This window comes from Ceratotherium simum, chromosome 33 (assembly GCF_057802395.1).
Source record: "Ceratotherium simum simum isolate JZ-2026a chromosome 33, ASM5780239v1, whole genome shotgun sequence".
Taxonomy (NCBI): Eukaryota; Metazoa; Chordata; class Mammalia; order Perissodactyla; family Rhinocerotidae; genus Ceratotherium; species Ceratotherium simum.
The window spans coordinates 1,092,256-1,106,885 of record NC_141932.1 but is presented as its reverse complement, the minus strand read 5'-3'; positions in this window follow the sequence as shown (position 1 = coordinate 1,106,885).

The window sequence follows — 14,630 nt, the reverse complement described above, 5'->3', positions numbered from 1 at the left end:
CACCCTGCATCATGCTATGCTAAATATTAGACATCTAGTAATGATGTCATACAAAACTGTGTCTACTCTTAGGTGTCCTGCCATCATATAAAGAGTAAATATCCGTGTTTTTAGTGTCAGCATCGAGTGTTGATACCATGGAAGATGATGTTATTCATGCCTGAAAATTTTATAAAGGCATCATATTATTTTCTTTAATTTGATGTAATATGCCTTTTCCTTCAGTCACCCAGTAGGTTTTATCAGTGTCAGCTGCAAGAATTTCCCAAGTACTATGTATATCATTATGTTTTTCCTTTTAATTTAGATTCTGGGGTGTTGTTAGTGCTAATTCTTGTCTGTCTGGGTGTCTACAGTATTAATTCAATAGGAGTTTTTCCATCCTTTGAGTCGCAGGGTAAGTGGAAGTTCCACCTTATGCTCTGTTCTTTGGTCCATTCTTGTATTAGCTTTTCTCTGAAGTGGGTACCCTGATCTGATTCTGTGATGGTTGGGTTACCATAGCAAGCATTCCAGATTCCCAGTGCTTTGGTGGTGGATTTTTGATCACTTTTCCTCCAGGGGTAGGGTAATCCTATTCCTAACCATGTATCTACAATGGTGCGTGCACATAGTTTATTCTCTGATATAGGCAAGGGTTTGATATAATAAATTTGTATAATTTGGAAGGGTCTGTCAGCTTTGACTTTATCATTAATGCATATTGACCTCCAAGCTTTAAGCTTTTGGCAATTCTCACATTTCTTAATTTGAAATTGGAGATATTTGGTAGGTATAGATATGTTTCTTTTCTCTAACCATGTTTTAGTGTATGCCAGCATGACTTGTTTGGTGATATGCCCGTAATGACCCTAACTGGCATATCTGTGTGTTCAGGTTTTATGTTCATTGTCCTTGTTCATGTATAGTTACGTTTTGAATTGGTTTCCTCCTTAACTATGAATTATTGTGTTTCTTAAGATAAATCTTAGAAATCTTCGCCTCGTTAGTTTTCCTACTGAGTGTGTCTACCTAGTCTTTAAATTTGCTTACTTCAGACTTATCGTTCTGGGCCGGCCCTGTGGCTTAGCGGTTAAGTGCATGCGTTCCGCTGCTGGCGGCCCGGGTTCGGATTCTGGGCGCGCACCGACGCACTGCTTCTCCGGCCATGCTGAGGCCGCGTCCCACATACAGCAACTAGAAGGATGTGCAACTATGACATACAACTATCTACTGGGGCTTTGGGGGGAAAAAATAAATAAATAAAATCTTTAAAAAAAAAAAAAAGAGTTATCCTTCTGATGTGCGAGACGTGTGATGAAAATGGAGATGTCAGCCAGTGCTGTTGTCAGCCATATGGCCTTATTTCCTATCTTCCAGTCATTTTCCTGCCATATTCCTGACCAAAAAGCTGTTCCATTAGCTATTGCCCATGAGTCCAAGAAAAGATATATTTCATTCTGATTTTCCTTAACAGATTGTTCAGTCGCCAATTTTATGGCTATTAATTCAGCATATTGTGCTGATTCTCCTGAGCCTGATTCTATCAGGGTTAGACTGTCGTTAGTCCTCAAGGCCACAGCCTGCCAGCGTACTCCAGATGGTGTCATGGAGGCTGATCCATCTGTAAACTATGCATCATTGAGTGGCATGGACCAGGATGGTCCCCATTGCCCAACTGCTCGAGCTTGGATAGGCTCACCCCTCAGAATTTCCAGCAAGTCCACTATTGGCATTGCTGAGATTTCCTCAGTTAATGCAGAGGGTTGACCAACCATCCATATGTCCCACTCAGAAATATACCATTTCCATGTTAGGACTTTATGGTCGGGGGCAGTTCCCCTCTGTTTGTCAGGAGTCTGTTTTACCCAATCCAGAATAGGCTGTTGGAGTTTAAGTATAATTGGTTTATTTTCTGTTAGTGGCTCTGTATTTTGTAGGGCTTCATCGAGTGAAGCCCAGGTGAGCCTTTCAATTGGTTAGTATCTATTCTTGGACCATGGGAACTTCTTAGTCTAAAACCCAATCAGGGGGGCCGGCCCCGTGGCTTAGCAGTTAAGTGCGCGCAGTCCGCTACTGGTGGCCCGGGTTCAGATCCCGGGCGCGCACCGACGCACCGCTTCTCCGGCCATGCTGAGGCCGCGTCCCACATACAGCAACTAGAAGGCTGTGCAACTATGACATACGACTATCTACTGGGGCTTTGGGGCGGCGGGGGGAAGGAGGATTGGCAATAGATGTTAGCTCAGAGCCAGTCTTCCTCAGCACAAAGAGAAGGATTAGCGCGGATATTAGCTCAGGGCTGATCCTCCTCACACACACAAAAAAAACCCAATCAGGTAAAATTTGGAGTCCTGTGATGTTTTAGTCTACAGTGACCCTATTGCAAACCTTTGTGAGTAAAGGCACTCTAGTTTATACTTAAGAGTCCTCATTAGTTGTGCCCATGTGTTAAAAGCTCTGACAGCATTTTTCAAATAAGTAAAGTCTGCCTCTTTAGTCTCTCTCCATCTAAACGCCCTACTCTTTCTAGTTACTTCACAGATGGGCTTTAATATTATCCCTATATGTGGTATGCGATGTTTCCAATATCCAAACAGTCCTATTAGTTTCTGAGCTGCTGCTGCTGGTAGGAGTTGGTATGCAATCTATCTTGTTTATGACTGGGTCTGGTATTTTCCTACCTTCAGAGAACCAAATTATGCCTAGAAATTTTACTGTAGTTTGAGGTCCTTGGACTTTACCTGGGTTGATTGTCCATCCTCTGAGTGTAAGAAATTTGTTTGTGTCTTGACCCTAGTCTGTTCTTCCAAGTTATCACCGTAAATAAGGATGTCATCAATATAAGAAATGGTTTGTGTGTATGTTGTGTTTTCCTAAAAGGCGGGGATGTCTTGTATTAGAAGGTTGTGTGCTATCACTGAGCTGTTAAGATATCCTAGTGTTGGGGCCGGTCCCGTGATGTAGTGGTTAAGTGCGCGCGCTCACTGCTGGCGGCCCGGGTTCAGATCTTGGGCGCACACTGACACATCACTTGTCAGGCCATGCTGTGGCGGCATCCCACATAAAGTGGAGGAAAATCAGCACGGATGTTAGCTCAGGGCCAGTCTTCCTCAGCAAAAAGAGGAGGATTGGCATGGATGTTAGCTCAGGGCTGATCTTCCTCACCAAAAAAAAAAAATATATCCTTGTGGTAACCTAGTAAACTGATATTGTCTGCCTTCTCCTGTGAATGCAGTCATGGGTTGGCTCTCCTCATCACCTGGAGTAGCAAAGAACAGGTCAGATAAATCTATCAGTGTATGAGAAGTTCCGGATCCAGTGGTGATATTGTTTGTGATAGTGCCTCTGTCTGGGAGTGCTCCCTCAATTTTGGGAGAGTGTTTGTTTCAGTTCCTATAATCTGCTGTAAATCTATATGACCTGTCTAGCTTTTTAACAGGTCAGATTGGGTTATTCTATAGTGAAATAGTAGGCACAATAATTTGTTCCTTTGGGAGTTGCTGAATTTTTACCTTGAGTATGTCTTTTCTTAAGATTGTGTTGGGATATATTTGTTATTTTAGATGGGACAGGCAGTTTAATTGCAGTCTATTTTGCCATAGCCAAATTAGTTTTAGGAATTGTTACATTGTTATTTGTTATTTGATGTCCTATTACATCCATTCCAAGAACATTTCCTAAATTGGGAGCTATAAGGCATTTATCTTTAATGGGTGGTCTATCATCAATTGTTAGGAATCTATGTACCCATGTCCCCGGGGTTAATTTTCCTCTTAATCCTTCAGTTAGTCCCTTTTTATTGTTCAAGTTTTCTAAATTAGTAGGATATCCTTGTATCATTGTTATTTGGCACCCTGAATCTAACAACATTGTAGTATTTTTATTTACAAAAGGGGTTTCTATTGATATGGCTACTGTAACATAAGGGTAGTTATCTCCGGCTCACTGGCGATGTTTTAAGGGATAAAATATTAGTATAGGCCATCTTAATCTCCAGGTTGCTGCCACTCAGTCAAAGATCTTTGTAAATTATTATTTTCTCCAAATGCTCTAAGGTGTTGATTAAATTTAGGATCAGTGGAAATGGGTCCGAGTTGCACAATCTCTGTTCCTGTGAGGAGCAGGTTGTATCCTCCTTTGGACCATAAATCTAATAGCCACTGGGTTTCTGTGTCCAAATCAGTTTGTTAGAATTCCATTCTAATTTTTGTCATTTCTTGTCTATTATAAGCTCTCTCTTCACTGACTGACTGGATCTGTATTATCATTTGTTGTAGTTTTGTCTATATGCATGGGCCTAGCTTCTAGTAGGTTAAAGTTATTGGGGTCAAAAGGACTATAAAAATCATCATCCTTGGGGTGTGGATTTGTGTCCTTAGGAGCAAAAGGGTCTAGGTTTCTTCCTACTCTGGAGATCACTTTTTGTGCTAGCACTTTTCCTTTCTGCCTATCAGCATCTATGTTACTTAATGCTCCTAATAAGAGTGCAGGAATTTCTTCTTTACTTGCTCTTTTTAATATAGGATATATATTATTACTGTGTTGGGTGATCAGGCCATCATCTGCAGTTTCCTTAATTTTAAGTTTTGTCCGAACTAAGTCTTCAGTAGGTCTCCAGGAATCCTCAGAAGTTACTATATAATTCATTGTACCCTTAAACCACCTCTTGAGTAATTTTGATAGGGTAAGTGAGCGAGGCATGTTTGCTGTTGTCCTGCCTTTCACAATAGTGTTCAAAGTATATTTTATTATAGAGATGCTTAATAGAGCATACCAAATTGTTTATAATACGATAAAGCAGTATTAAGTTAATTATTGCAGCCAGTATTAGCATCCAAACCATAACAGCTCTATCAACTTGTCCATTCACAGTCTGTTTATAATTTCAGAAGGATGCCATTGATGGTAGACAGTACATTAAGTTTAAAGCTTGTCAGTCCAGTAATGGGCTTTACTAGATTTTGGTCAATTATAAATTTAACATAATTTGTCAATGTATATTTCAAATTTGGCATGGAGTATGATATATCCCACAGCACTGACCAATATTAATTATTATTAATTTGGGTTGGTTTGCCAACTATGCCAATTGTTTTGTTTCAGGGGGCAAAATTATGCTCAGAGACTAAGATTGTCTTTGCCGATATTTTATTTAACACAGGTTCACTGTGGGATTTATAATAGTTTTACAAACCAATAGCATACAGGATAATGTCTCTTGATAAGGCAATAAAGAAATTACATAACATAACATACTCCAAACCAATGACAGATTAATCACATTATTGTTCCAGGCAAGGGGAGATGAAAAGATTAAAGTCCAAATTTAGTTTGAGGTCTACCTTGTTATACGAGGAGGCACTCAGGAGAAATGTCTTGAACCGAGAGCTGACATCCAGCTGCCAGCGCAAAAGGAAAGTGACAAGTTCCCTGCTGCTAGAGCACCTTGCTAGGGAATGATGGCACTGGTGTTGGTGGCCAGGCTGCCCTTCGTGGAGCCGCTGTGTGGTTTGTCACCATTACCAATAGGAGCTAATGCCCCAAGGTCTTTGGAGAGTTTATTTAGGTCAGCAAAGTGGTGTCTTGTCCAGATCGAAACTTGGAAGGAATTCTTATAAACCCTGGGTATTTATAGTCTCTCTGTCCCCTCACCGTAGTTGCTTCTCCACATGTCCTTACTGAGAAGCCCCCAGCACTGTTCATCATCACTGAGCTCCTGACTGCTGATCAATGACAACAGATGAGACAATGACATCTTGACACATCTTATTTCATTCTTATATCAAAACAACAATTTTTTTTGTCTGTCATAAACAGGTGGATTAAAACAACTTCACTAAAGTCATAAACAAGTAGATTTGAAATCATATCAGACCAATACACAACAGGATCCCAAACTTTGTGTCTTAGAGAACACAATATGATTGTAAATAAAGGAATGAATGAATGAATAAATAAATAAAAGCTCTCCAGTTTTGGCCTTAATTTGCATTATGACCCAAATCCTTTGTTATGGGCTGAGTTGTGTACCCCAAAATTCATATGTTGAAGTCCTAACCCCCAGTACCTCAGAATGTGACTATATTTGGACACAGCATCTTAAAAGAGATAATTAACTTAAAATGAGGTTATTAGGGTGGACCCTTATACAATATTGCTCGTGTCCTTATAAGAAGAGATGAGGACACATATGCACAGAAGGAAGACTATATGAAGACAGGGAGAACACAACCATCTGCAGGCCAAGGAGAGAGGCCTCAGAAGAAACCCACCCTGCTGACACCTTATTCTCACGTTTCTAGTCTCCAGATTTGTGGGAAAATAAAAGTCTATTGTCTAAGCCACCCCATCTGTGGTACTTTGTACAGCAGTTCTAGCAGACTAACGCAGCCTCCTAGGATACAGATCTGGGCTGTGTGGTCCTAATCTGGGGTCTAGATGCCGGGATTTTTTGTGGGCTCAGAGATGACTCTGAAGAGGGAGCAGTTGTGACAGCCTCCCGTGGTTCTGGAAACATGAATTGCTTGTTCATGTTGCTTGTTCACAGTCGATACCACATAATGCAGGGCACTGCAGACAGAATCTCTCCCCCAGATCCTGCAAAGAGGTCATGTGTCCTAATGTACAGAGTTCACTTGTAACACAGCAGGAGCAGGGGAATTGTAATCGGTAAACCAGAAGACTGCATTAACAGGGAGTGGAGGAGACTGCAGCCAACTAGATGGAGTGTGCCTCTTCTAAAAGTGCATCCAGAAATGTTTCTGTGACTATGGCTGTGCAGGATCAGTGTGCACAGAAATTATTCAATTGTCAGACCCATGTATCTTGTCTAACAGAGCTCATTATCAGATAAAATAATCTAAAGGTTTTTTGATTCCCATACCCTCTCTGGGCTGTTCATCTCAAGGCCATTGCTGTGCAGGCAGGAAAACAAGGATAAAGAGAAGGAAAATTTCATAGTCCAGGGATGTGGTTTTTGTGGCCCAGCCCAGCCAGCATTCCTGTTGACACAAGTGGTAGCAGCCTGCATTGCTCCCCAGCTGCCACTGAGGCAAGACTGACCTTGATAGGACAGGAGAGGCTGTAGAATCAATATAGAGTTACCAACACTTATTTTCTGAAAAGAATGGGAGATTTAGATTTATATTTTGAACTATGTTTAAAGGATTATTAAGGTATAATTGACATACTTTAAAGTACACATATTTAAAGTTTATAATTTGATAAGTTTTCCCATACATACAAACCTTTGAAACCATCATCATAATCACCAGACTGAACATACCTGTCACTCGCATATTTACCTTGTGCGCTTTCTTAACCTCTCCCGGTGCCCTCCCTGGCCCGCCCAGCAACCGTTGATTTACTTTCTTTACAGTAGATTAGTTTGCATGCTAAACTTTTATATGATTGTACTCATAAAGTGTTTACTCTCTTTTCCCCTGAATTCCTCATGCTACAATCTTGTTTTGGGATTCATCAATGATTCTTACATGAGTAGTTCATTCATTTTATTGCTGAGTAGTATTTGTTCTCTGGGTATATACCCCGATTATCCATTCATCTGTTTTGCAGTATTTCCATTATTTCCAGTTTTTGGCTATTGGAAATAAGGCTGCTCTGAACATTTATATTACTATTCTTTATGTGGGTAGATTATTTATTTCTCTTCCATTATAACTGAAAATGCAATACCTAAGTCACAGTGTAGATGAATGTTAAAATTTGTAAGAAACTGCCAGACCCTGATCTACCATGATTGCTCCCTTTTGCACTCCCATCAGCAGTGTGTGCAAGTTCCATTTCCTCCAAATCTCTGGCAATACTTGATATGGTCATTCTTCAATTTCAGCCTTTTGATAAATGTGTAGTGCTATCTCAGTGACGTTTTAATTGCATTTCCCTAGGGAATTCGTGATTTTGAGCATTTTTTTCATGTGTTTATTTACCAGCTGTATATCTTCTTTTGTATAATTTCTGTTCATACCATTTGCCTATTTTCTTTCATATGAGATATGGCTATTTCCCTTTTCATTTTCAAATAAGACAAACAACAAAGATATGTTGGAATTTTACTCATTCTTAAATGGAGTGACATTTTGCTGTATGGAATAATTCTTTTTACTACTGGAAGGATATTTCCTCTTTTTTTTTTTGTGGTGAGGAAGATTGGCTGTGAGCTATCTGTTGCCAACCTTCCTCTTTTTGCTTGAGGAAGATTGGCTCTGAGCTAACATCTGTGCTAATCTTCCTCTATTTTGTATGTGGGATGCTGCCACAACTTGGCTTGATAAGCGGTGTATAGGTCCCCACCTGGGATCCAAACCTGCAAACCCTCGCTTGCCCAAGTGGAGCACGCAAATTTAACCACTACCCCACCAGGCTGGGCCCTCCTCATTTTTTTCTTTTGTGTGTGTGTGCGTGTGTGGAAGATCAGCCCTGAGATAACATCCAATGCCAATCCTCCTCTTTTTGCTGAGGAAGATTGGCCCTGGCCTAACATCCTTGCCCATCTTTCTCTACTTTTTTATATGGGACGCGGCAACAGCATGGCTTGACAAGCAGTGCGTCAGTGCACGCCTGGGATCACAACCTGCGAATTCTGGGCAACCGAAGCAGAGTGAGTGCGCTTAACCTGTGCGCCACCAGGCCAGCCCCCTTTCCTCATCATTTTTTTCTGTCAAATTTTTTTGTCATGCACAACATCATGGCCACAAAGACCATACACCTTTAAGTTTCGCCTGCATTATTACCATAATCTCCATTACTTAAGTCCGGGCATTCAGTAAGACAGTAAACCTAGCCCCCGTTTGTAGTGTTTGCTGTTTCCGAAGTGTAAATTCTCCCACCATGGAAGTGGGATGTGCTGAAAGAAGAAGGAGAAAAATGCACCCGGGGCTGCTGGTGTTGGGCAGAAAACCAAACTTGCCGTGTGCAGGAGACTTGAGGAGGCCAGGCAGACAGCTGGGAGGCTGCGGGAAGGTGGGAGGTTGCAGAGGCCTCACTGGCGGGAGATATTAGAATCCTGACGGGCTGGAGGGGAGGGACCTCCCTGAACATCCTGGGAGTCTTGGAGACCCCGAGTGGCCTGACCTTAGTGACAAGGTATCAGAGCAGACACCTTCGGTTCCCAGTTGCCTCCTGCGACGCCACCCGGGACCTTGTAAGGGCTTCTCACCCTCTGGACGCTCTCCGTCCCGCCCTTTTCCTCGTTCCCTCGGTGCTCACTGCCTGTTGGTCTCCAACCGGGGTTCCCCTTCCGTGCCTCTCCCACCGCTCTGGGCTGCTTTTCCAGACACCCCGGCTCCGGGAGCACTCCTGCCTTCCCGGGTGGGGGGCGGCAGGTCGAGGGGCCTCCGGGCGCCCCACGCGGGCGGGTCCCGCCGGGCTCTCCCTGCTCGCGCTTCCCGGGGCCCCTGGGGAGGTCTGTTCGTCGCGGCCCCACGTGCTTCCAGTCACCAGGGCCTGTTGGCGTCCGAGGTCTTATCTGGAGGGGACGGGGGGAGGGGGCGTGCCAGGTCGGGCGCTGGGTGGGGTGCTGGGGGCCCACGGGGCAGCGCAGACCCACGGTGCCCGGGGCGGGCGGCCCGGAGGAGACCCCCGGGGGGTCGCACCCCGTGGAGGGGGTTCAGGAAGGAGCCTCCGCGCCGGGTCCGCTTCTCCCTCTGAGGCGACGCCTCGCCCAGCGCTCCCGGCGCTCCTGCCCGGCGGCCCCGAGGGACGCGGGGCGGCCCCGGCCCAGCTCCCGCCCCCGGCAGCGCCCCGCCCTCCGCCCCAGGGCCGGGGGACGCTCGGAGCCGCCCCGGCCCGCCGCTCGGGCGCCCCCTGGCGGCGCACGTGACCGTCGGCACTCAAGTCCGCGGTTCGGTTGTCCGCGGTGTGTTGTCAAGGGAGAAAATCTCACTGCAGATTGGCAATTAAAGTACAGGCATGGGGCGGGCCCTGTGGCTTAGCGGTTAAATCTGCGCACTCGGCTACTGGTGGCCGGGGGTTGGGATCCCCGGCGCGCACTGCTTCTCTGGCCATGCTGAGCCCGAGTCCCACATACAGCAACTGGAAGGATTTGCAACTAGGACATGCAACTATCTACTGGGGCTTTGGGGGTGAAAAAAAAGGAGGAGGATTAGCAATAGAAGTTAGCTCAGAGCCGGTCTTAGCAAAAAGAGGAGAATTAGCGTGGATGTTAGCTCAGGGCTGATCTTCCTCACAAAAAAAAAAAAAGAAAGATTAAAGTACAGGCATGACTTGACTAAGAAAAACAATATATATAGGAACATATTTGAACACAGACACAGCAATCCTTCATTTGCAAAACCCTTCTAAAAGGATACGTACGACAAACATTTTTTCTTGCACCATGTACAATGATTACAGGCTTTTCACTTTTTATGTTTTTTTTGTGTGTGTGTGTGAGGAGGACTAGCCCTGAGCTAACATCCGATGCCAATCCTCATTTTTGCTGAGGAATATTGGCCCTGGGCTAACATCCATGCCCATCTTCCTCTACTCTATATGGGACACCGCCACAGCACGGCATTACAAGCCGTGCATCGGCGTGCGCCCAGGATCCGGGCCTGCAAACCCGGGGCCCCCAAAGCAGAATGTGCGCATTTAACCGCGGTGTCACCGGGCAGGCCCCTCACTTGTTATGTTTCTAAAGAAGTAGTAACCCATTAATAAGCAGTAGAAAATTTGACATTGTATACATTAAGTTTTTTAAAATTAAGATAACGAATGTGCAATGATACACTTTGCTACCTCAGTTCTAAAATCCTGCAGCTGTAGAGGAGATTCATGGTACTGGGAAGAATCTCAGGCACCCTGTCCACAGGAACCACAGCAAGGTGATGGAATGTCTTTGACTGTGCATCCATATGTGAAAGGTGATTACAAAATGGAGTCACAAACGTCAAAGGCACCTACAATGAGCCTGGAGGCCACTAGGGAAGTGGGGTTATGCACGTATACAGCATCTACAACCAGATGTTAACTGACCTTTTCAACTTTGCCTGACTGCAGAAGCCACATCCTGGAAACATTTCCTCTTCCAAGGATGGACTAGCTGCCTAGATACAACTCAAGGACCAATCACGTACTGTGAGCTCGCTCTTTGCCAGAACAATCTAACTTTCAACACAACCTTTGTAAAATTGAGGGTTTTGGCTTTACAAGGCCCTGCCTCTGTCCTCCTTGGATCACAGTTGAGTTTCTACTCAAATCTGTGTCTCCTGAATTGCAATTCTTCAGACCCCAAATAAACCTTTTGCTTCTCTCGCAGTTTATGCCTCTTATTTGTTGACACATATCACCTGGAAACTTCTTTTTTTTTTTTTTTTTGAAGGGACATAGTCTCCCTGAGGTAACATCTGTGCCAATCTTTCTCTTTTTTTTTTTCCTCCCCAAAACCCCAGCACATGGTTGTATATTCTAGTTGGAAGTCCTAGTTTTTCTATGTGAGCCATCGCCACAACATGGCAACTGACAGATGGGTGGTGCGGTTCTGTGACCAGGAAACAAACCCAGGCTGCTGAAGCAGTGAGAGCACCGAACTTTAACCACTAGGTGATAAGGGCTCACTCTGGAGACTTCTTAAAACACTACTTCTTGGGCCTCATCCCCAAAGTGTCTGAGTCACTAGGTCTGGATTCTGGACTGAAAGTTAGCATTTCTAATGAGTCCCCAGGTGCTGCTCATGGAGAGCAGCAGTGCAGAGATGAAACTGAGAACAGTTTGTCTAGGGAAGGCCAGGCTGCCTCTCTCCAGGCCCCAATCCATGGGGCTGCAGATCTGCAGACTCAGAGAGCAGCAGAGCTAATATTTCTAAAGGACACCCCCTGAGTGTCTCTGCAGTGAGCCAAGCAGGCTAATGGCTAAAACAGCTGGAGTCCCGGGACCTCTACTGCTGAGGCCCCCTGTGGGGGCTGCACACACTGAATCCACGGATCCACCTGCTGCTTTTGCTTGGAACTGTTAAAGTAATTAAACAAGGAGGGCATTAGACTGCAGTGGCTCCAACGCTTTAGCAACCTAGAGAAGCAAACCGAAATCCAAGCCAGCATAACTTTCTGTAAATGCTTCAAGGGTAAGAAATCAAAACCTAAGAACAACCAGTCACAAACAGCCAACCAGGCTTTCCCAAATAAGGCAACTCCTTAGCCTACAGCCAGTCAAATAATTTCCTTGCTCTGCTTCCCTTTCTGGGCCACAAAAGCCTTTGCCCTAGTTCAGTTTGGTGCTGCCTGATTGGAATTGATATTTGCTCAAATAAACTCTTCAAAATGTTAATGTACTTCACTTTACCTTTTAACAGAACACATATCAAAAACCAAAAAAACCCCACAAGGCTCATCCTTGTCAATGGTGCTCTTGTTAAGGAGGCTTTCCTTAGTGCTCAGTGTAATATTACATCCCATCCCTTCTCTCAGCAAAATCACCTTCTCTCCTTGTTTGCATTACACCTGCTACAATCTAATGTACTGTATAAGTTAGTATTTCTTCTCTCATGTTTCCTGAGTTTTCCTTGAATATAATAGAAGCCCCATGAACACAGGGCTGTTGGTATGTCTATTGCCTGAATTTCTCCCATACACCTACAAAAAGTTCCTGAAAACCCAGTACGTGCTCAAAGAACATTTGTTAGAGCAGCGAGTATCATGACACCTCAATATCCCTCTTATTTTTACTATTCTGGCTACTCTAAATGTCGTCTTTAACTCTCTCTTCAGAGTAGTATTGTTCAATATTTTCAAGATTGAAAAAGAATCCCATTTTGGAGACAAAATATTCTCGATGACCAAAGTTTAGCATAGTCACATGCTCAGCTTGATTCTACCTTTTCTCACACTTCAGAGAGCCTTATTCTAAAACTTCTCTGAGGTCTTAACTTTCTTCACCTTTTATTGATGTTTCCCCAGAGCTATTTCTGCCACTATCTTTAAAGAAAAATGTGAACATTACTAACTGCTTTCTGAAATGCACATTTCACAACAGTTTTTCTGAGATAATCTCATTTCCATATGCAAAACTGTACCGCCAAAGCCTGAGGAAATAATAATCACTTCCCAGCAAAGAGATGAGATTATGAGGTTCAGATACCCCTTCATTTCAGGTTTCAGATGCTCCCTTTGCACCCATGCTCCAAGTGAAAATTGCAGTGTCTCTCTGGTACCAAAAATAGTATCAGTTACATTGCTCCTTGAGATAGATGTCAGATATGTCAAAGAAAAATTACTGAGGCTAGAGATAACGAGGTGGCTGCTAAGCTGTCATGGGGTTGCTCCAGCCAAGCTCATGGAACTAGGCCAGAACCCACTGAGGAAGTAGGACACCTGCATGAAGGCAGCTCCTGCAGACACTGTGCTTCCCGAACTGCTGACTGCACCCTGGAACAAAGCCACATCCTGGAGCATTTCTTCTTTCCAGGGCACACAGACTGCTTAGAGACAATCTAAGGGCCAATCATACCCGACAGGCTATCTCACCCTCGGCCAGAACCAATCATTAATTGCTCAGGACAATTTACGCGGACTTGTGGCTTTTGCCTTCATAATCCCGTCTCTTTTGTCTCATGGGGGCACCTCTGAGATTTTCTCTAAGACCTGTGTTCCCTGAATTGCAATTCTAAATAAAAGCCTCTTTTTCTTTAAAATTTCATTTTGCCTCCTAAAGCTGCTCTTTTCAGTTAACAGATACCTAAAAGGAATTGACTATATCCGACAATATGGAGTAAGAAATATTATACGGATGAAAGTGTTCCTCAGTGGGTGGGACACAATCATTAACTGTACAGGCAAGAGAGAGGGTTTGTGTGATCACATGCGGACATCCTGGTTGTCCACCTAATTTGGGGTGGCCCACCATCCCTCTTCTTTCTTCCCAGTCAAGGACCCCTATGGGGCTTTCTATTGTTCCTAGCCATTCATACTGAAACTCACAAAAGTGACTAACGCTTCAGACTACAAGCATTTCAAGAGCAGTAGCATCAAGTTTCCAGCTATGAGTGGATTCATTTTATGTCAAACTGACTCTATGAATGATATGGCCATTCAGATCAGTAGATTTGGGAACATCTAAAGTAACAGTTTTATGCTGTGAGAACAGGCTGAGCTTCAGGGAGTCTGAAATTACCTCTTTTCTCCGCTTTTAACAGGGAGCAAAGCCCCTCCCTCTGGTGGGGGCACCATTTTCCACCTATCCCTCAGGTTTCCGCGTGGCCAATTGCTCTGGTTGGTCAAGGCGGAGAACACCCCTTCCTGTCGCCTCTAGGACTCTTGGAACTACGCTACCCGGAAGAGCCTCGGCAGAGAGACAGCGGAGATGAACCAATAAGGGGTCAGGATAAGGGGCTTCCGTTCGTGCGCATCGCGTCGGGGCGGGGCTTCCGGCCTCCTTCTCTAGATGGTCTTTTGATTTCTCTGGGGGTCGGCTCACGAAGTCAAAGCCGTGGGGCTGTTCCGGAGCGGGACAGTCGGCGTTGCGATGACTGAACCGAGAAGGCGCGAGAGGAGGCGCTGTCCCCGCGGCGCAGGGCGGGTCTGAGGCTCGGCGACGCCGCCCGCGGGACCCGCGCCAGGGCCGGGACAGGGACCGCCGTGCCCGGGTCCCCTCCTCTCCCGCCGCTCCCGGCCCCGCTCCGCCCCCAGAGTCCG